This window comes from Ovis aries, chromosome 4 (genome assembly GCF_016772045.2).
Source record: "Ovis aries strain OAR_USU_Benz2616 breed Rambouillet chromosome 4, ARS-UI_Ramb_v3.0, whole genome shotgun sequence".
In the NCBI taxonomy this organism is placed as follows: Eukaryota; Metazoa; Chordata; class Mammalia; order Artiodactyla; family Bovidae; genus Ovis; species Ovis aries.
In genome coordinates, this window is record NC_056057.1 from 96999642 (window position 1) to 97021715 (window position 22074).

The 22074-nt window shown below is 52.4% G+C and overlaps 1 long non-coding RNA gene across 2 annotated transcripts in view; it reads left to right on the forward strand.

Annotated features, from left to right (window-relative positions):
- The first annotated feature begins 483 nt into the window (after positions 1–483).
- The window catches only part of LOC132659763 (uncharacterized), a 44902-nt gene continuing 23311 nt past the window's right edge, over positions 484–22074 (forward strand). The window contains exons 1-2 of one of the 2 annotated variants that reach the window (XR_009600535.1): positions 484–732; positions 2049–2151. This is a non-coding gene — a long non-coding RNA (uncharacterized LOC132659763). Of the gene's footprint in view, positions 733–2048; positions 2152–5399; positions 5919–22074 lie in introns of those variants that run through there. The other variant, XR_009600536.1, reaches the window with a different exon arrangement.

Below are 22074 nucleotides of genomic sequence, written 5' to 3' on the forward strand. Positions count from 1 at the left end.
GATCCCTCAGTCGGGAGGGTCCCCTGGAGAAGGAAATGCCAACCCACTCCAGTATTCTTTCCTATGGAGTTCCATGGACAGAGGAGCCTGGTGGGCTACAGTCCATGGGGTCTCGAAGAGCTGGACACCATTGAAGTGACTTAGCACGCATGCATGCTCACAGAGACTAAAGGCACGGTGTTTAGTTGAACTCAGGGTTGAACAGGGTATAGGATGGATGTCCTTATCCTGGGCGATGATGGCCTCGCTAGGGAGCAGTGATAGCTGAGGTTTGTTGGGGACATGGGGAGGGGGTGGCAGGCCTGTCCCAGGGCTGTTCCCTGGATCTTTTTCTCCTGGAGCTGCAGAGGCGGGTCTGCTAGGAGCTAAGGAGGGCGCTTCCTGGCTCCAGTCACTGGGACTGAATCACTGGGATTGGTCAGAGGCGGAAGCCACGGGAAAGGGCTTGTCTCAGAGTAAGATCTGAGGTTCCGGTGGAGAAACAGTCTCACTTCCTCTCTTCTCCAGCTGAAATGCTATGTGACCTGCCTCTGGGTTGGGGCCCACAGAAACCCGAGTGGCCCCCACCCCCACCGGCAGGGGATTGGAGGGGAGGTGGTCCGCAGGAATGCAGGAGCCCCCCACGCCCTAATCCCCAGGGCCTGGGGGAGGGCGTGGCTGGTACCAGCTAGGACCGAAGTTTCACCACCGAAGCCCCTCCACAGCCAGGAGGCCAGAGTGTATGAATTATAGGTAAGGGGGCTGAGCTGGGCCCTGGGCCTCCCGTCCCTCTAGGGTTGATAAGGACGGATCAAAGGCACTGCTTGTGGGCTCATCCCTCACTCAGCACAGTTTCCAAGATTCACCGCCCAGTGAGTGAGCGGATGGAGTGACAAGATGGATAATACATGTACTTAGAGGGGAATTTTTGGTTTCCTTTTGAAGTCCTTCACATAAACATCTTTGTGTGTGAACAAGCCTGAGTACCTCCGCTGCATAGCCCCCATTGGATTTGACACCCCCAGGACATCCTGTGAGGCTGGGTCTGCCTCCTCTGCTGGTTTATCCCTGGGAACCCAGATGGGCTTGAAATGAACGTCAAGAGCAGCCTCTGTGAGCCTCCATAGGAGCCCTGGGAGAGCTGTGGCTGCCCGTGCCAGGCTTGGGGTCAGCTTGCACTTTGGCACAGCCTGAGCCCAGGGGGAAGTGTGAACTGTCTTGGAGGTTCTGTGTAGGTCACACGCCAATCAGCCAGCTACACAATGTCAGGCTTCCCTTCCCTGCCCAGTAGACATCCTGGCCCTCCCTGCCTCCTTGCTCCTGGGCACTGGGCTGCCAGCCCCTTCGTCCCTTGCTGCTCCTCATTCAGACTCTAAAATGCCCCTCTGCTTGCCAAGGCTAGGGGGCCTTTCCCAGATCCTCCCCGCTGCCCTTCTGGGGATTCCCCTTCAGTGTGCAGCCAGCAGCTTTTACCCAGCCGCGACTACGTGCACTTTTTAAAACCTGCCTGGGTGCATCTTGCCTGCTTCATCCTGCTGCTGAAGAAGAAAAGAGCTGGAGGAAGAGAGACCGGCTGTAGGTTGTCCAAGTTCTTGTGAGCCCTGGCTTGGCTTCTGGCATGTTGCCAAAGCTCAGGGCTGGGGGCTTCGTCCACTCCCAGGATCTGGGACTCCATCCCCACCCCCCACACCCTCAACAATCTTTCTTCCCTCCAAACAAAGAGCCCTTTTGATCTTTATCGCTGTCTTGGAACGTACGTGCCAATCGTCTTGGGTCATAAAAAATAAGACTATCAGCAAACATTTAGAGAACACTTGCTATGTTCTAGATACTATTCTAAGTCTCTCATAGTTATTAACTCATTTAATTTCCGTGGTTGGTGGAGGCAGGGAGCTGTCTGGTTGCTTTAATTATACAGTGACGTTCTCAAGGGCGGTGGAGGGGCTTGGGTGTCATGTCTTGTATCCCCCCAGATTCCTTGCCCTCCAGGAATATTTGCTGATTGAGTCAGTCTGCCCTTGGGTGGTCCCATCCCACCCAGCTTACTCACTTTTCCTTTCTTTTCCAAGGGTGCTCTGATTTCCTGCCCTTTCCTGCATTCTCTGGAGGAATGAGTGATGGGAGTGACCTGGAGAGGCTCGGGGCCACCGGATGCTCTTCCTCTGACTGTAGGTAGGACTCTTGGCCTGTCAGTGGGAGGCACCAGCCAGAGCTGAGCAGAGCAAGGCGCGTGTGGGCTTTCTGAGAGCGAGGAGAGAGAGGCACCCTGTGTATGCTCATGGTGATTGTCTCCAGATGGTAGACTGTGGACAATTTTTGGTTATGCTTTCCTGCGTCTCCTACCACGAGCAAGCATTACTTTTATACTCTCAAAAAAAAAAAATGTTTATTGAATATTTTGTTGTGTAGTGACTGTTGAGGAAAGTTCGAAAGGATGAATACACACGGCTCAGAGCTGGGCTGGCTTTCAGCAGGCGTCCGTCCTGGTGGTCAGTGACCTGTTTTGACTGACCAGTTCTCATGCCACCTACATTAGTAGATACTTTAATCTCTCCTGTGCCCAGAAGTCATAATCTCTTCTTTGCAAGGGAGGAAGATTCTATTCTGGGGCTAATGCCCTTCCCTAAGCCTGCGGCCCTAGTCTGATGACATCCTATATCAATCTCTTTGCTTCTGCAAAGATGCTCCGTGTGGAGGTTAATATGTCCTGCCTGGATTACCTGGTTCAACCTCCCAGCTCTTAGAGTGAGCAGTCTCTGCCTCCAAGTTGTGTTCACTTTCTAGAGCAGAGATCCTTAGCCTTGGCTGCACATTTAAAAAATGCCAGCGTCTGAGTTGTATCCTGTCCCAGTCGCATCAGCGCCTCTGGGAGGAGCCCGTAGTAATTTCCAAGGCCCTCCTGATGCCTCTGATGTGTAGCCAGGGTCAAGGACCTGTGAGGCAGCTGGGCAGAGGTAGAGAGGCCCCAGTGTTGACAAAGGGGCCGAAGTGGATTTGCACTAGACGCTCTGGAAAAGGACGCAGATGGGGCCTGCCCTCTAGGGGCTGGTAGTTGATGAGAAAGCCAGAACCTGGGCGAAGAGGGCCAGGGACACTGGGAATGATGCCTGCCGTGTCCAACCTGTGCCAGTTCAGATTCGGGTGTTGAAAGGCTGAGGAGGGATGTGATCCAGGCAGCATGAGGATAATCAGGCTGATCTTTCTGGTAGGAGTCCTGGAGGCAGTTTTGGAGGGGAGAGTCCCCTCTGCTAGTGAAGTGACTCCTGTGGTCAGTTTCTGAGGGTTTGCTCTGAGACCCTTATCTGATGACCCAGCCTCTTTGCAACTCTGGCCCCAGCGGGTGTGGCTGGCCACTGTTCAGTCAGTGCCCTGGCCCTCCAGGACACCCCGGCAGGACTAGGCTGGGACAGATAAGGACCGTGCTTGTTAACACAGCTGTTCCCTGCAACACCCAGTGTTGTTTTCAAACCTACGGAAACTTGGGTGCGGAAGTGTGGCTACATCCACCCAACTTCAGAGTTGGGCTTGGTTCCAAATGAAAGGAAATTTAGTCAGTTTTCCCAGACGCAGGGACAAAAATAGAGTTGACAGGAACCTCCAAGGGTCTGCTGGGGTACCGGGGTCCCAAATACAAAAATCAACTGGATCTTTGGTCTGGGCGCAGCAACAACTGAACTTTCAGCCTCAACAACGAGCCCTGGAATCGGTCCACATGGTTCTTGACAGAGTTCTCAAGATGATGTTGTCTTACAAGAAGGTGATTTTGTTCCTTCTGCTGGAAGCAGTCTTAAAGGTTTCTGTGTGTTTTCTGAGCCTCGTTGGCTGATCAGCTAGATTCTGGGGTTTGTGAGGTTCAAATAGTCTGCATGGTCATGGAGACTGTACAGGAGGAGGCAAGGGTTTGGAAGGTATGACTCATGTTTGGGTAGACTGGATCCCAGGATGATTTATTCTGCCCGGACTCAACCTGGGACCTTTGGGGGCGCTTGTTCTGCCTCAGCGTCCCCAGCAGGACGACGCTCAGCCAGTGTTGACGTCACACATGTCCTTCCTCATCCTCTGGATGGGGCTGTCTCTACTGTTCTTTCGCCAGCTCAGCACCTGGCACCTTACCCACTGTGGCCTTGGGGTCTCGAGCTCACTGTGGGTCTTCTGAGGACCTCTAAGTGAGCAGGTTTCCCTACATCCAGCACACAGAGATCATGCTCTGGGGAGCAGCAGAACTGAGCCTGAAATTCCAGCCTTTGGATCCCCAGCCCGTCCTCCCCGACAGAGCCAACTGTGGGTGGTGAGATGGCCGTGCCCAGAGACTCCAGAAGCCCCAGAACTGGGAGACTGTGTGAAGCACAAATTGTACAACCAGGGCTGGACAGGACAGCATCTCCAAACGTTTGTGAGGGTGCTGAGCTGCAGGTGGCCTGGCCGGGGCAGGGGTGGGCTGTGTAGACAATACGAATATTCTCATTCCCCCGGGGAAGGTGCCAGAGAGCCTGGAACCCCTCATTGCGTGGATGGGGAAGGGAAAGGATGTCAGATGGCAGAGATGAACTCATTCTACTCGACGTTAGAAACACAGCCCAGAAGTGACTTGGGGGGTGTTGTCTGACCGCCTGATCTTTAGTTTCCTCTTCTGTAAGCTGGGAACAAGAAAAGTACCTCCTGGGGACTTCCCTGGCGGTCTAATGGTTAAGACTCTGTGCTTCCAGTGCTGGAGGTGTGAGTTCGATCCCCGGTTGGAGAACTAAGATCCCACAGGCTGCTTGGTGTGGCCAAATAAATAAATAAATAAAAATTTAAAGTAATACATCATTAAAAGTTGAGATCAGCTACACTTAAAAAAACAAAAGTACCTAGTTCACAGATGGTGAAGGTTTCCTTGAAAGGGTGTTTGCAAAGTGCACCGAGAGAGAGAGAGAGAGAGAGAGAGAGAGAGAGAGAGAGAGAGAGAGAGACAGAGAGAGAGAGAGAGAGGGAGAGGGAGAGGGAGAGGGAGCGAGAGCGAGCGAGCTAGCCCTGGGCAGAGGAAACTCTCTCCCCAAGGGCTCCCAGCTGTGTCCCTTTGAGATAAAGGTACCCCACCCCCACCCCCCTGGGGAAGTGACTTGTCCCTGAGACTTGCAGGGAGTCTAATAGATGGCCAGTGCCCTGAATTCTGCCTTTCCCTGGCTGGCTTGGGGCCCTGCCTATCCCCATCTTGCTGCCGTCCTGGCCGGAAACCCACCCCATTGTCCTAGGCGGCGGGGCCTGGGGAGTCCAGCTGCGATGGGCTGACAAAGTTGGGCTGACAGTTTCCTCCTCTGACTGAGATAAGTTTGAGAGATGGCTATCGGCTTCAGGGAAAGGGTGGAGGGTCTGAGAAGAGGGCCCCTGCCCCATGCTATCTGGCAGACAATTCTGAGACAAGAAATTGATTAACCTCCACTTGGGAGCTTGGGTGTGAAGGGAGACAAGCCCCGTTAACCCCTTCAGCACTCTGGGTGCTGCGGGTAGGGAAGGTGGAAAAGTGCCCTTCCCTGGACCTGGGCTGCGGGCTTGTACTCACTGATGCAGGGCTGGGTGGGGGGCGGGGAGGGGGTTTTAGTGGGGATGGTTCAGTTGCTCTAATGTCCCAGGAAAAAGCTTCTCTGTAGCTGAGCTTTGGAGTCCAACAGATCTGATTTTAAGCCCAGGCTCTTTCCTGGATACTCCAATGAGCTTGGGCAACTTAAAGTTCCTTCTCTGAGCCCTGGTTTTCTCATCTGTTCAGTGGAGCCAGAATTGCTGAAAGCATGAGGTCCTGACATGGAATGAAAGGTCTAATATGCATAGAGAAGCTAGCCGAGGGCCTGACACAAGGAGGCTAGCATAATGGCCATTCGTGCGCTGCCATCCTGCAGGGGCCTTGTGACAGCAGTGCGCAGGAGCTCTCTCGACTGGAAACAGCCCCTCAGATGCTGGTGGTAAGTCAGAGGAGGCAGCTTGGCATGGAAGGAATTGCGCTTCATTCAGTAGACAAGTCTGTGTTGAAAGCTTGCTGTGTGCCTGACGCAGTTCAAGCAGCTTGGGGGGCAACAGCAAGCATGGCAGTCCCTGTCTGTGGGGTGTTCCAACGTGCGGGGCTGAGGGGGTGAAGGTGGTGGGGGCGGGGAGGAGTCGGGGCTGGGTGAGCGGGAACAGATAACAAGCCAGCAAAACGTGAGACTCTTAGCTTCACGGAGAGATGGGTGTTTTGAAGAAAACGAAACTAGCATAAAGGGTTAGAGGGCAGCTGGCCACACAGGTGTTATTTCAGATAAGGCCTGTAGGGAAGGCCTAGAGAAAGGGGTGATCTTTGAGCAGCATTTGAATGGAGCGAAGGTGAGAGCTTATGACAGGAGGGTTTTCCAGCCATTGAGGACAGCAGGTGTGGAGACGCAGGGGTAGAGACCCAGGCTGGGCAGGTTCTGGAAAAAGCGGGAATACCAGTGCTGATGGGGTGAAGGGGGAGAGGGCATCTAGGAACAGCAGCCACACTCGTGGGTGAGAAATCTCCCCTGGCCCCAGGCTATGACCTTTGTGCAGGTCCCCTGATGCCTGTGAGCCTGTGTGTGTGTGTGAGCGTGTGTGTGAGCCTGTGTGTGTGTGTGAGCATGTGTGTGAGCCTATGTGTGTGTGTGTGAGTGTGTGTGTGAGCCTGTGTGTGTGTGTGGTGTGTGTGTGAGCCTGTGTGTGTCTGTGTGTGGTGTGTGTGAGCATGTGTGAGCCTATGTGTGTGAGCATGTGTGTGTGTGAGTGTGTCTGTGAGCCTGTGTGTGAGTGTGTGTGTGTGTGTGAGCCTGTGTGTGTGAGTGTGTGTGTGAGCCTGTGTGTGTGTGTGTGGTGTGTGTGAGCCTGTGTGTGTGTGTGGTGTGTGGTGTGTGTGAGCATGTGTGTGTATGTGTGTGTGGTGTGTGTGTGTGTGTGAGCCTATGTGTGTGTGTGGTGTGTGTGTGTGAGCCTGTGTGTGAGTGTGTGTGTGTGAGCCTGTGTGTGTCTGTGCGTGGTGTGTGTGAGCCTATGTGTGTGTGGTGTGTGTGAGCATGTGTGTGTGTGAGCCTGTGTGTGAGTGTGTGTGTGTGAGCCTGTGTGTGTGTGTGTGTGTGTGTGTGAGCCTGTGTGTGTGTGTGTGAGCCTATGTGTGTGTGTAGTGTGTGTGAGCCTATGTGTGTGTGTGTATGTGTGTGTATGTGTGTGTGAGCGTGTGTGTGAGCATGTGTGTGTATGTGTGTGGTATGTGAGTGTGTGTGAGTCTGTGTGTGTGTGAGTGTGTATGTGTGTGTGGTGTGTGAGTGTGTGTGTGTGAGTGTGTGTGTGTGTGTGAGCCTATGTGTGTGTGTATGTGTGTGTATGTGTGTGTGAGCGTGTGTGTGAGCATGTGTGTGTATGTGTGTGGTATGTGAGTGTGTGTGTGTGAGCCTGTGTGTGAGCCTGTGTGTGTGTGTGTGTGTGAGTCTGTGTGTGGTGTGTGTGTGTGTGAGTGTGTATGTGTGTGTGTGAGTGTGTATGTGTGTGTGGTGTGTGAGTGTGTGTGTGTGAGTGTAGGGGGCATCAAGGAGCAGCAGAAAGCTGACCAGGGTGGACTGTGTATTTTGTGTGTGTGTATTTTTTTTTAATTAGAGCGATGAGAGGGAGCTGTTGTTGGTTCCTTTATGTTTATTTATTTAGTTCCTGGTTTCTGATTTTCTGATGAAACTTTCTGGTGCTATTTGCTGATGCCAGAGGCAATGTTGAGTTCCGAAAACACAGCAGGGCCCAGCTGCTCCCCTTCGGACAACAGCCTGCAGTCAGGGCAGTGCCCTCCGCCTGGGAGCCAGCCCAGAGCTCTCATTAGGACCAGAATTCAGGGCAAGGAAGTCACCTGAGTCTCCAGGTCACACCCTTGACTTGGCTGAACCGGGCTTTTCTTTCATTAACTTGATGCTGACACGCATCATCTCCTGGGCCCAGGACCGGGAGCTGATTAGGTTACAGATCCAGCTGGAGGTCCTGGGCATGGTCTGATGGGTTTCTTACAAATGTCAAGTTATCACACTGTTAGAAACAAGGCTTCCCAGGTGGCACTACTGGTAAAAAATCCACCTGCCAACGCAGCAGACACAAGAGACCTGGGTTTGATCCCTGAGTCAGCAAGATCCCCTGGAGAAGGAAATGGCAATGCACTCCAGTATTCTTACTTGGAAAAAATCCCATAGACAGAGGATCCTGGTGGGCTGCAGTCCATGGGGTCGCTAAGAGTCGGACACGACTGAGCGACTTCACTTTCACTTTTCACTTTCATGCATTGGAGAAGGACATGGCACCCCACTCCAGTGTTCTTGCCTGGAGAATCCCAGGGACGGGGGAGCCTGGTGGGCTGCCGTCTCTGGGGTCGCACAGAGTTGGACACGACTGAAGCAACTTAGCATCAGCACTTGTCAGCAGAAACAAGGGTGAACAGAAGATGGTCTCTGCACATCAGGAAGCATGCCTGGGGGAGGTGGAGTTTTGACAACTGGATAAACCAAGTGCCAAGACATAAAGTGCATCAAAAAATCAACTTCTGCTAATAGGTATCTCCCTGAGCTAAGCCCACAGAGAGCCTCAATCCTCTGCCCCATTTCCAAAGTCTGGACTGTATTTCTTTCACTTCTTCTGGGTCTTCCCCAGGTTTTCACCTCCTAGTAACTGGCACTTGGGCTGACTTGCCCATCTTTGCTCTCCAAGGAGTCCTTCTTGCAAATCTCAGGGCCTTGCAGGGTTCTCATTCCTCAGACCCGCCATTCAGGTTGCCGCCCTCCACCTCCCTAGGAAGCTTTGTATTTCAGTTTCGGCTTCCAGAATGTCTCCGTGGAATCTCCTCCCTCCTATGAGTGTCCCTCCAACTCGAGTTCTGCTCCAGGATCTCTTTACAAAGCCCCTTAATCTCTGAGGACCGTCATGGCTACCATTTTCCAGGCCTAACCCCAAACCCAGGCCCTGGGCTTCTGTGGTCTTTCAGGGACCTCAGGTGTCCCCTGATTTTCAGTGTCTTGGCTCTCCTTCCCCAGCTCTGATGAAGTCAGGTGACTTTGTTCTCTCTCAGCTGGCGGGGATAAGGAAAGGACGAGGGACGGGGATAGGGTGGAGGCAGTGGAACATTCCCTGGCATTCTGGAAGGTCTCACTGCTCCGTGGTGGGGGTGGGGTGGGGGGGTGGAATGCCCTGAGGACCAGACTAGGCAGGTCAGGGCGCTGACGAGGGAGCAGACCCAGCCTTTCTGGGATGGGCCTGGGACGGGAAGCGGGTGGGCAGTGACCAAAAATAGACCTGGATCCATCCCCGGGGCACCCACGGAAAGTGCTGGTGTGGAGCAGGGTGGGGTGCTGTTTCCCTGATCTCACCCAGCGTCTGTTTTCCTTTGCCTCCCCTGGTGCAGGGCTGCCCTGGCCCTTTCTGCCGGCTGACATTTATCAGGGCTCAGTTCCTGCTGTGGGCCATCCCCTTCCTTGCCTGCTTTGTCAACCTGAGACCCAGGGTGCAGGCTGGGCAGGCTGGACTGTCCCTTCAGAGTAGGGCTGTCTCAGAAAGGCAGAGGGTATGTCCCAGGGGGTGGCCCCAAACTCGCCTTTCAGACTTTTCCCTTGAACTGGACAAGTGACTCAACCAGAACAATGACGTGATCACAGGGGCATGCTTAGGACTGGTCGCCAGGCCTCTGGGTCATGGGTGGGGGGGGGTGTCCCTGGGCATGCAGGAAAGGCACTCTGAGGACTGACCCCAATGACTGACTGAGACCCACCCTGTGAGGCAGAGCTGAGGTGTGGACTGCTGAACCCAGAGGAGGGTGGTTGGTACAAAAGAAATAGAGACCCAGTGGCTGGGAGAGGATGGCAGGTCCCAAATCAAAGGCCACCTTTGGAAAGTGCTGGCAAAGCACCAGGAAGGCGACTTGGTGAGGAGCAGCTAGCTCTTCCTGTGTGATAGAGGGAGGCACAGGAGAGGGCAGGGAGACTCAGGGGCTCTGGGTCATGGAGGAGGCAGCATCCACTCTGTCCGCCTCTCATGGGCTGGACCAGGAGACCGAGTCCACCCGGTGAGGTGAGGGGCTTGGCTCCGCATGTCCCGGCCACAGAGGGGCCGACGGCCCTGCAGCTTAGCTCCTGGTTACGGCTCTTTCCACCCACCCAGAGACACAGTCTGGGGAGCGCTTGAACTGGGAGCCTGGAGGTGGTGATTCCTGGTGCTGGGACGCTGAGGCCACAGCAGGGCACAGCCGTCAGGGACTCCTGGCAGATGCGGTGGCCGGCGCCTGCAATGTTCTCACTTCTCTCTCCTTGTCTTGTGTTCAGCCATCGTGTCTTGCGTTGTCTTTTCCTTTCTGGTTGGGTCTCTCTCTTCCCTCCTCATCTGGTTGAATGTGGATGCTGGCAAGAGGCCTGCATCTTTCCTCCTGATCCATTCTGGTTCCTAACCAGTGTTGTCTCATGGTTGCCAAGCATGGTTTGCGGGAGCAGAGTGGAGGGCCAGTGGACCAGAGGACGAGGCTTCAAGGCTTTTCCCCTGGGTGGATGTGGTACCACAGATGCTCATGGAAGAGCCGGCATGTGCTGGGGGCTGGGCTAAGCCCTGAGTTACAAACGGGGGGAGACGTGGTCCCTGAGTCAGCTTGCTGTTTAGTCGGGGGAGACTACTATACAATACAAATAGCTACTGCTACAATACAAATAACTCAAGTGTTAAAGAGAGTGGGGTGAGGGTTCCAGTGTTAACAGTGACTTACTCCACGTATGGTGGGCGAGACTTGGGTCAGCTCCCCTTTGTCCCTTCATTTCTTGGTTGTCATTCGTATGTCCCTCCCTCTGTCCCTCCTTCCTGCCCTCTCTCCGTGGCCCCCTCTCTTCCTTTGCTCTTTCCACAGTCTTGGATGTGCGGGTTGGGCGCCGAGCCTTAATTCCCGGCTTCTTGCCAGACGCTTCTATCTGGCTGTCCCACAGATGTCCCCACTCAACATGTCCCCCGCACATCAGTCTTCCCTTCCTTCCCCACACCTTCTCAAATTTCTCATCTCAGGTGAGGTCATCACTCTATGGTCCCAGCCAGGAACCTCTGGGGATGTTTTAACCTCCTCCCTCTTTTGTCATAGACACAGATCCTGAAAAGGATGTGTGAGGACCAGCTCCAGAATTCTTCCCAGTCCTCCCATCACTTCTCTCCACCCCCATGGTCATGATTAACGTGGGCTCCCACTAGCTCTCTCCTAGACCACTGCAGGCACCTGCCCTGTGCCCCTGGTGTCCTCCTTTATAAAGTACAGCCCTGCCAGGACCATTTCTAAAACACAGATCAGATTATTTACTTGACAGCATATATATGGAAATTATTATGGAGTAGGCACCATTCTAAGTGCTTTATAAATACCGACTCATTTAGTCCTTCTAACAATCTTATGAGGATATATGGTTATAACCCTATTTCATAGACTTGAAGATTCCATTAAGCGTAAGATATATCTTATTTTTGTAGCCCACTAAGAAAGAAAATTTATGACACAGTGCATCACTTAGAGGTTTTTCTTTTATATTTAATGAAAGAGCTCTTTTAGACTTGTTTACACATAGAATTTCAAAGTCATATATCTATCTTGTGCATATTTAAGAAAATTCATAAGTGCACAGGGTTGCAAAGAGTCAGACACAACTGAGCGACTGACCTGAACTGAGCTTACATAGATTTTCAAGATCATATGTCTGTCTTGTGCATATTTAAGAAAATTTATAGGTGCAATAAATGTCTAGATTTTCTTTTTTTTTCAGCCATGTCACATGGCTTGTAGGATTCCAGTTCCCCAAGCAGGGGAACATCTTCAGAGTTCCACCTTTCTGAATTGCTTTCAGGCTCAGAATCATCAGTATATGTTTTTCTCTCACATAATTTCTCTGTGCCATTAAGAGTGATGCAGGATTTCTTAAAAGTATGGATTTTCTACCAAATGATTCTGCAATATTTGATATGCACACATAGCTGCAGACAATTGTGTCATTACGGCCACCTAGCCAGTGATTCTAAGGTGACTTTAGATGTTTGAAAATGTGGGGAAGTGTGTGTTTTATAATTGATGAAGCACATTGTCCCATTTGACAGATGAGAAAACTGAGGCAGAGAGACATTAAATATCTTTCCCAAGGCCACATACCTACTAGTGGCAGAGCTCAGATTTGAACCCAGGCAATCAGCCTCTGGAGGCTTCCCTGGTGGCTCAGATGGGAAAGAATCTGCCTGCAATGCAGGAGACCAGGGTTTGATCCCTGGGGTGGGAAGATCCCCTGGAGAAGGGCATGGCAACCCACTCTAGTATTCTTGCCTGGAGAATCCCATGGACAGAGGAGCCTGGCAGGCTACAGTCCAAGGGGTCGCAGAGAGTCAGACACGACTGAATGACTAACACACACACACGCATGCACAGTCAGCCTCTGGGGTCTGTGCTTTATTAGAAAGTCTTTGCTGGAAACCCATTTCCTAGAGCAAATGAAATCCAGACTCTCATCCCAGTATTCTGTGATCTGGCCCTGCTTTTGTGCCTAGCCTCACCAGCCCTCAGCTAGCTTGTGGTCCAGCCGCTCCCAGCCAGGCCTGTCCCCCTCGGGGCCCCACTCCTGTGTCTGCTGCCCTAGGAGAGAACGTAGATGCTCCTCAGAGGTTAAGGCTCCGCTCCAGTGCCTCGTCCCTCTGGTTACCTCCCCGGCTCCCTGGTTGATGCTCCTGTAGGATTTGGTTTGTTAGGCCCCTGCCTGCAGCCTTCCATGTACACTGCGCCCCCTCTGAAAGCCTAGGGTCCCTTGGGGTGGGGCCCCAGCTTCCTCCTCGGTGCCTCCCTGCCAGCGCAGCATCCCATCTGTGGGCTTGACTGTACCAACCTCCCTTCCCCTACCTGGACTGACAGGAAACCTGATAGTTTTGTAACTGAGAAGTGTTAATTTAGAATTTGTGCTGGATCTGCTGTGACTTTAACCCTCAGCTTGCCGCTTTTGTTATTGTAGGCATACGTAAGGCCCTGCCTCCGGGAGGACGACCTGGACCGCCCCCCTGCAAAGGACAGTTAGGAAGTGAAACTAACATGTTCTCCTGCCTGAGGCTTGCCAGTCTAGGGGACATTTTCAAGGACTGAACAGTCTTTTCACTTTGTTTCCTCACCCCCTGTCCCCATCTCTGATCCAACCAGGCCCCTACAAGATGGTTGTTTCGAGGAGCTAGCCTGCCAGCTTCTTGGTCAGCCGGCTTCGGAATCAAGTCCCTTCCTAGTCCCAGCAAGCACTTCGTCTCTGGTTCATTGGCCTGCCTTGTGGTGAGCAGAGCGAGCCTGGACTCGAAGCATTCGGGAGAACGCTTCTATAGTTGCCGCCATGTGCTATAGTTGCCACTCGAATATTGACCAGCTGGGGACTCTCTGTTGGTGTAGATAATATTTTGTTCATGGGGGTGTGTTCCTAGAGTCATCCTGAGCTGTAGGGAAAGGCCTGATTTGGCCTGTTTCACCCTGCAACGCCTTCCACAGAACCCTTCAACAGCGTAACAGGACACAATGACTCAGGCCTTGTAAGCTGGAGAACTCACGGGGGTGTGTGTGTGTGGTGTGTGTGTCTCTGTAAGCTGACGTGCACAGGGCAGGGCAGAAGTGTTGATGGACAGATCTTTTCTGCTAACATCTCATTTCCTGTGGTTGATGGATTCAGTGGCGCCTCCAGGATCCTCTCTTCCCAGTCTCCCCCAAACCAGGGCCAGCTGCCCCTGGCAGGAGGCCCTTAGGGCAGCATGGGACTTCACCATTCCTCCTCCACAGACAAAACCCATGTGGGAGAAGGGGAGGAGGAATGTTCCAGGCCAGCTCAGTTATTAAAGACCTCTCAAGATAATGAGGCTCAAGGAAGAACAAAGAGACAGAAAGGCAACAAGATTAAAAAATACCACCCTCCGCACTTTGACCTGCAGGCCCAGGCAGAGGCACTTGGCGGATATTCAGCTGTTTGGAAGAGGGGATTTCTGGCTGCATCAGGCTGGAGGGTCTCTGGGTGTCCTTGAGGACATAGGAAGGGCCGTCCTGGCTTGAGTCTGTGGTCCACTGAGCGAAGGGGCCGTGTCTCTGAAAAGGAGTGCCCTGGGTTTGTGGGTGGTCATTCTCCCTAATGACACTCTTAAGACCAGGGACCTCCTCCCCATGACGGTTTGCTCTTAATATCCCACTCTGGGTAGACTCTAAAACGTGAAAACTTTTGGTACCTATTTATGTAACTCCTTGGAACTCTCTTCAGAATATTGATGACTCAAGCAGTATTTTCTTTCCTCTTTCTAAGCTTCCTGCTGGTGCTCTGGAACTGGAGAACCAGCTAGCGGCATTGTTGATCATAGCCTCCTTTGGACAGATTAAGTTAGAAGGCAGGAGAGAAGGGAAGAAGGAGCGAAGGAAGGAAAGAAAGAGAGATATAAGCAAATTTGATTACAAGGCATCACATCTGTGTTTTAAACATGGATATTTTACACTTGAGTCAAGCCGCTTTGCTTCATCCTGGAGTGTGGGTTCTAGCTGAGGTGGCATTGGAAAAATAATCTTTTAAAGTGTTAAGTTCTTTCAGTTCAGTTCAGTTGCTCAGTCGTGTCCAGCTCTTTGTGACCCCATGGACTGCAGCACGCCAGGCTTCCCTGTCCATCACCAACTCCCGGAGCTTACTCAAACTCAGGTCCATCATGTCTGTGATGCCATCCAACCATCTCATCCTCTGTCATCCCCTTCTCCTCCTGCCTTCAATCTTTCCCAGCGTCAGGGTCTTTTCCAATGAGTCAGTTCTTTGCATCAGGTGGCCAAAGTATTGGAGCTTCAGCTTCAGCATCAGTCCTTCCAATGAATATTCAGGACTGATTTCCTTTAGGGTGGACTGTTGGATCTCCTTGCTGTACAAGGGACTCTCAAGGGTCTTCTCCAACACCACAGTTCAAAAGTATCAATTCTTCGGTGCTCAACTTTCTTTAAGCCCTTTAGAGGAGCTAAGTTATGGTGAATTATGAGTCACTGGCAAACACAGAGTCACAGCTCTTTTCTGTCACTGATACACTTACACATGGTGTGTATAGGTGGTTTCTGAGGGTAGGGCACATTGCAAACACAGCTCCCAGACATCAGCCTTGCTCAGGCCTCCCTCTCATGAATGACCATCACTTCTTCCCACCACCCCTTCCCACCACCCTGACATGTGGCAAAGGGATAGGATGCTAACCTAGGACACAGCAAGACCAAAGAAGTCATTAAGAAAAAAGAACCCGCTAACCTCCCCTTTGCCCAAGTGATTCTAGATGAAAGAGAGCCCTAGGGACTGGGCCAATTGTGCTCAAGAAAGGCTGGCTTTTAGGGTTTTCTTGGGATGTCCTGGGGTTGATGGCTACTGCCTCTGGAAAGGGGGTGATTCGGGGACCTTGATGTCCTGCCCAAGGATTGTCGTGGAGCCTTTTCACATGGAAAGCTTAGGGTGGCTTTTGGTCAGCATCTTTTTCTCCTGTAAGTCAGGAGCTTTTATAGGAATGAGATAGGGATCTAGTATGGTAGAGCTGTAGACCAGAATGAGGAAAAATGTTCATACTTTGAGGTCTTGACTAATGTGATCTTGAACTACCAGAAAAGGAGTGGGGGATGGTGATGGTCTAGGAACACGTGGGAAGTGGGGCTCCCCCGCCCAGAGGAGGTTGTGGTCTTACAATCTCAGGGCGTGGGATTCAGAGGTGCTGAAGGTAAAGCCCATGGGGCTGCAGGGAGGAGGGGTGGGGAGGCTTCCAGCTCTGGAGCGGCTGCCAGAGAGATGATGAGAGCACCGGGCCGAGGGACGGAGCTGAAGGGGTGAGCCGAGGGCGGGGCCCCTGAGGTCCTGGAAGCCCAGCTGTTCCCCTAATCCTCAGGGATCTGGCTCTCCAGGGGCAGCGGAGGGGACCTTCTTGGGAAGGTCATGTCCAACCTCAAGGCAAAGGACAGACCGTGGTGGGCAAAGACCTTGCTCCTGTCTGAACTCAGAAGCCTAGAAGACCGTTTGGGATGAGGGCCACATCGGCATGGTCCAGAAGGAAGAATGGAACCCAAGGCTGGGGGCTGGTGGGAGGGGCCTCAGGACCCGAGGGAAGACTTGGGAAGAAGCCTGAAAGCAGCTGTTGAGCACTTTGAGCTGCACAAGGATGCTGCCTCCAATGTGCACAGGACCTGCCAGGGCCCCGCCTCTTGCTAGTCCTGGGGCATGAGACCCACACACTGCCGTGTGTCTGTGAGCTGGGAGCAGGGACTGCTTATGTTCCTCTTCATTTCAGAGTCGGGAACACTGAGGCTCAGAAGGCCCTTCTCAAGCTCACACAGCTGCAGATCCACGGCTGCGGATCCCTGGGTATTTCTTTCCCACAGGATCTTTTAGTCTTGATGTGCTGTGTGTTTAGTCTTGATAAGACCAGCCTATAGCAGTGTTTCCTCACTAGCAGGCCACAGTCCCCTCTGTGCCTGGACTCAGGTGCTCCAGGCAAGGCCAAGACCGTTGTCTCTGGAAGGCTACCATTGGAATGAACGTGTGGCCACCTGGCGGGAAGGGGTAGCAGGAACACTCCCCTCTCCCAGAGCAGAGAACTCCTGAAAATTCACTGTTTAAGTTAAAGGAATGACTGTCTAACGGTGGAATTGCAGGCATCAGTCGGCATGTGAGACTGTTCTTTCTCCAGTGCCTTCAAGCGGCTTCCCAGTTGCTTGTGCTTCTGCACTGATGTTGGCACAGGTGCTGATGCTGGTGTAGTATAGTCCATCCATTCAAACCTTATGCCTGGCAGGGCCACATCTGCACAGGACGGGGAACCAGATTGGGCTTGGTTGTATCTTAGAAGACAGAAAACAGGACCCAGAGTAGAGAGGCGGTGACATGCCACGGAGGTCTGGGAATCCTGCTGGAGGTGGGGCTTGGCCTGTAAGGGGCAGCCTGGGGCTTTTGGGGAATGGCAGAGGGCTCCGATGAACCTGCTGACTGTGATTTCCTTGCCACTGCTCAGTAAAACCACTCGCAGGAGACCAGACAGATCCTCCCTCCCCCAGAGCCGCCCTTATCACCCAGAGCAACACCAGAGCTGCTGAGAGCAGGTACCTGGAACTGCAGTCCCAGGTCACATTCTTTTCATAAGTGGAATAACACGATGCCCCTTTAAACTTCCTTATTAATTGACTCTGCTGCCAAAAAAGCAGCCCATCACCCCCTCCGCCTCAACCCCCGCTCCTTGTTTATGGCTCTGATGAGGCTGGGCTCTCAGTGGGCTGACATGATGATAAAGGGCAAAGCCCCAGACCCTGTGCGAGATCGCACGTGGGGGCTGCGGCCAGAGCTGTTTGTCTGCAGAACTCTGCTGTTTAGAGAAGCTTCAAGCAGACTTATGGGCTTCCCTGTTCCTGGTACCACTTGGGGAGTGATGTCAAATGGTGTTGTAAGGAGCCTGGAATTCCCCTGGCTGCTTTCCCCCAGCCTCCCTCTCTTGATAGGTGATTTGTTCTCATGGATAGAAAACCAAGGGTACCCCTAGAAATGGGGAACATGATCCCCATATTCCTCACCCAGGCATTGGGGCAGTCTTAGGGGGAAAACCCAGAGTGCCTACATGAGTTAGGGGATGAAGACAATAAATTCAAATACATCTGTGTGACCAAGACTGTGTCTTGGCATTGGGTGGGCAGGCCCCTCTTGATGAACATCAGGGTCTGGGTCAGCATCGGCATTTTCAGGAAGCAGCTCCAGCTCTAGGTCACCTCCCTGGCTCTGAAGCTGCAGGACACTGGATGGATAGATGCTGTGGGCATGGGAGACGAGGGGAGGACGGTGGTGATAGAGCCTGGGTGCTGGCTAGGAAAGCTAGCTCTGCCCGCTTGGGATCCTAGTTGACCCTCTCCTTCCGGGATCCAGTGATGGTCCTTCCCCTCGTCCCTTCAGTTAAAGGTGTGACAGAAGTCTTGTTGGTGGTCTTGGGGTATAGCCATATCTCTTCTGGTTCCTCTCTAACCTGCCCACACCTTTGAGAATAGACTCTTTATTTAAAAACTCTCCCAGTTATCTCACTTAGAGTGTGCCCTTTGTCTCTGGGATGCTGACTGATACAAATAGCAAAATGAATAGATAGAAAATAACCAGTGGAGCCGAACTGTACCTGAGGCGGAAGAGTGAGTGCTCTAGGAGTGTATGTTGGGGGAGGGTGAGAGGGGCTGGCAGGGAGGACTTCTCAAAAGTCATGGAATCTGGGACCTTGAAGGGTGGTGGGAACTGAAGACTCTGTGAGGCTCCTGGCACAGTGAGCAGCCGATTGGACAGAATGAAACTGGAAAATGATGCTGGTGTTCAGCACGGGCTGCCAGCCATCTGTGCCGGCGGGACACTTGGGTCTTGAGGATGAAGGCTGCACCTGTGCTGGGATGTTGCCCTCCAAGGAGCTCCCGTTATCTTTGCAACCTTCCCATGACCCTTCTTACTTGTCTGGAAGCAGAGGTAGGAGTGTCCCTTAGCTGCCAAGTAGATTCTGGGTCAAGCTTCCTTGTACACCTAGTGCTTAAAACTATGCTTTGCGTAGAGCTCAGTTTAAATAAATATTTATTGACTGGCTAAACAAGTGTATGAATGAAAGAATTGGGTTCTGTCAGTGTTTGAATATCTGATGTGCTCAACACTGAGAGCATCTGGGGGAGCGTGTAGAGGCGGGACCTGCCTCGTTAAGGAGCCTCAGGCCAGTGGAACAAGCCACCAGAAAGGGACCAAGACTGAGTCTGCTGAAAGGCAAAGGCAAGGTGATAAGAGTCCAGAGGAAAGAGGGAACCCTCAGAATAGGGCTGGGAGAGGCAGAGAGAGCACCTCAGAGGAGAAGGCATTTGAATGGAGTGTAGATTACGCCTAGTGGAAGAAGGATGGAGGAGGATTCTAGGCAGAGGAACAGCATGGAAAACATGCCTGAAAAGTGCATGACATGTTTAGGGAAAGATGAGTAGGTCCTTAGGGGGGCTTCCCAGGTGATGCTAGTGGTCAAGAACCTGCCTGCCTGTGCAGGAGACTCAGAGATGCGGGTTTGATCCCTGGGTCAGGAAGATCCCCTGGAGGAAGCCATGGCTACCCACTCCAGTAGTCTTGCTTGGAGAATCCTATGGACAGAGGAGACTGGTGGCCTACAGTCCACTGGGTCACAAAGAGTCAGATATGACCCAATGACTTAGCACACACACAGGGTGCTTAGGAGAATGGTGAGAATGGACCCTGAAGGGTGGCTGAGGTCAGATTGGAAAGGGCTTGAAGACCATGGGGAACCAGGAATGATTTTGAAGCAAAGAAATAACACGATCAGACCTGTGTTTTGGAAAAACACCTCTGGTGGTAGGTGTTGGGGGGATTTGGGGGTTTAGGGGCCATGTGAGATAACACTTTAGTAATCCAGGTGAGAGATGATGGGAACCAAGAGAGGGTCTCAGTGGTGGGGATGGTGAGGAAAGGACAGAGGTGAGAGACACACTGGAAGTAAAACTGATAGCATCTTGCCGGAGGTGACGAGGGGTAAAGTCCACGACGATGGATGTCTGGCTGCCAAGTGATGTGGCTTTTCAGGGCTTTGGGAACCCAGGAGGAGGAGCCAGTTTTGGGAAGGAAATAACTAGTTCCTTTTCATTTTGGCTTCTGAGACCCTTGCTCCCTGACCCGGGTAGAATCCATGCACCCTGCCGTGGAAGCACTGAGTCCTAACCACTGGACCATCAGGGAATCCATGGGAAATAATTATTTCCGTGTCAGCCAAGCTTGAGGCATCTGTAGGACATGCCCTGACCCGGAGGAGCTAGATGAAGGCTCAGTTCAGTGCAGTCGTGTCCGACTCTTCGCGACCCAATGGACTGCAGCACGCCAGGCTTCCCTGTCCACCACCATCACTCGGAGCTTCTCAAACCCTTGTCCACTGAGTCGGTGATGCCATCCAACTATCTCATTCTCTGTCGTCTCCTTCTCCTCCTGCCCTCAATCTTTCCCAGCATCAGGGTCTTTTCCAAAGAGCCAGATCTTCACACAGGTGAGGGCTAGAGGTGTGTCTGGGTTCCTCAGAAGAGGTATGAGGTTTATACCCCAGGGAATGTAGGGTGAGAGGACTGAAGAGGGAGACTTCCATACCGAAACTCTTTCAAAAATTTTTTTAAAAATTTATTTACTTGGCTACAACAGGTCTTACTTGAGGCAGGAGGGTCTATTTTCAGTTGTGCCACGTGAACTCTTTGTTGTGGTATGGGTGTTTTAGATCCCTGATCAGAGATTGAACCTGGGACCCCTGCAGTGGTAGCACAGAGTCTTAGTCAGTAGACCACCAGGGAGTTCCCCATACCCAGACTCTTAAGGGTGGCCATTGTAGGAAGCAGAGAATGGGGTTGGCAGGAGGGCTGGGTGTCAGAGAGAGGAGAGCCCAGACGGAGTCCCTCAGGCTCAGAGAAGAGCAAAGGATTGGCCCAGTCTGAGCACGCAAGGAGCTTGTCGACATTGCCTGAACGGAAGCATTGCTTCTCCCCATGGAATTCTGACCTTTTGAGCAGGTGGAGAAGAGTTGTTATGTCAGGCCTAGGGGCTGATAAGATAGCACTAGTGGTAAAGAACCTGCCTGCCAGTGCAGGAGACCTAAGAGACGCGGGTTCGATTCCTGAGTTGGGAAGATCCCCTGGAGATGGGCATGGCAATGCACTCCAGTATTCTTGCCTGGAGAGTTCCATGGACAGAGGAGCCTGGTGGGCTACAGTTCATGGGGTCACAAAAGTCAGACCTGATGGAGCAACTTAGCACGCACATGCACACAGGAGCTGATAAAGTGGTTTCAGAAGGCCCATGGACTTTCCTGCTCGTCCAGTGGTTAAGACTCTGCACTTCCAGTACTTCACTTCTGGGGACGCAGGTTCGATTCCTGGTTGGGGATCTAAGATCCCACATGCCTTGAGACATGGCCAAAAAAATTCAGAAAGTCCTAGATGGGTCATAGAAGGCAGCTGGTGTGATAATCATGAGTCTTCAAATCCTGCGAGTCCAGGCACCTGCCAATGGCAGGGCGAGCACTGGGGACCCTGGGTTGATACCCTGGAGGGCGGGAGCGGAGCACCTGGGCACTCTGTGTGGTTCTGTCGGTGATCAGGGACTTCATTTCAGGTCAGGTCAGTCACTCCATTGTGTCCGACTCTTTGTGACCCCGTGAACAGCAGCATGCCAGGCCTCCTTGTCCATCACCAACTTCTGGAGTCTACCCAAACTCATGTCCATTAAGCTGGTGATCAGGGACTTCAGAACCTTCATCTGTGCACATCAGCTGGATCTTGTGAAGACAGCTCCCAACTCTCCTGAGCATCTTAGTAAACTCAATCTGATGATGCTAAAACTCTTCATTTCGGTGAAAGAATACCTTGTAACTTGGGAAAATCAGTGTCTGTGTTCCTCCTTAAATCATAATTGCTTAGAGATGAGCAATCTGGAAAATTCATTCAGTACTCCGTATTATAGATGGAGGAAGCCGAGGCTGGGACCTGGAATGAGTGACCCCAGTGCTGGCTCAGAGCAGTTCTCAGCTGCTCTGGGTGAGTGGGGCTGTGTCCAAGCCCCTCTTTTCCCCAAAGGTGGCCCAATGAAAATGAGTTTGTTAACACTGGGGAGATGTGCAGAAGAGCCAGGCAGTGTGAGCATATTACTCTGAGCCCTGAGCTCTGCTGGTCAATGGAGCAGAGGCTAGATGCACCCCAAGGAAAAGTTAACTTCACGAAGAAAACACACCTGAGTTATCTCTAAATCAAAAATCAGACCACCTCACCCCCTGCTTGCAACCCTCCAACTGCTTCCTCTGGCCCTTGGGAAACCCAGGCTATGCAGGACAGGACACCCAACAAGGGCCCTGGTGACCCAGCCCTGCCCTTTCCACCCCATCTGTGAATCCCGTGTCCTCTTTGCCTCTGGCCATTCGTTTCTCAGTTTTGCAGCTTGTTCTGGCTCAAGGTCTTTGTGTTTGGAATAGGCTCCCCCAGTCAATCGTTAGGACCCATTAAGATGTCTGCTCCCCTGGGAGTCCTTCCCCTCCAAGTCTTGCTCAGGCCATCTGTTC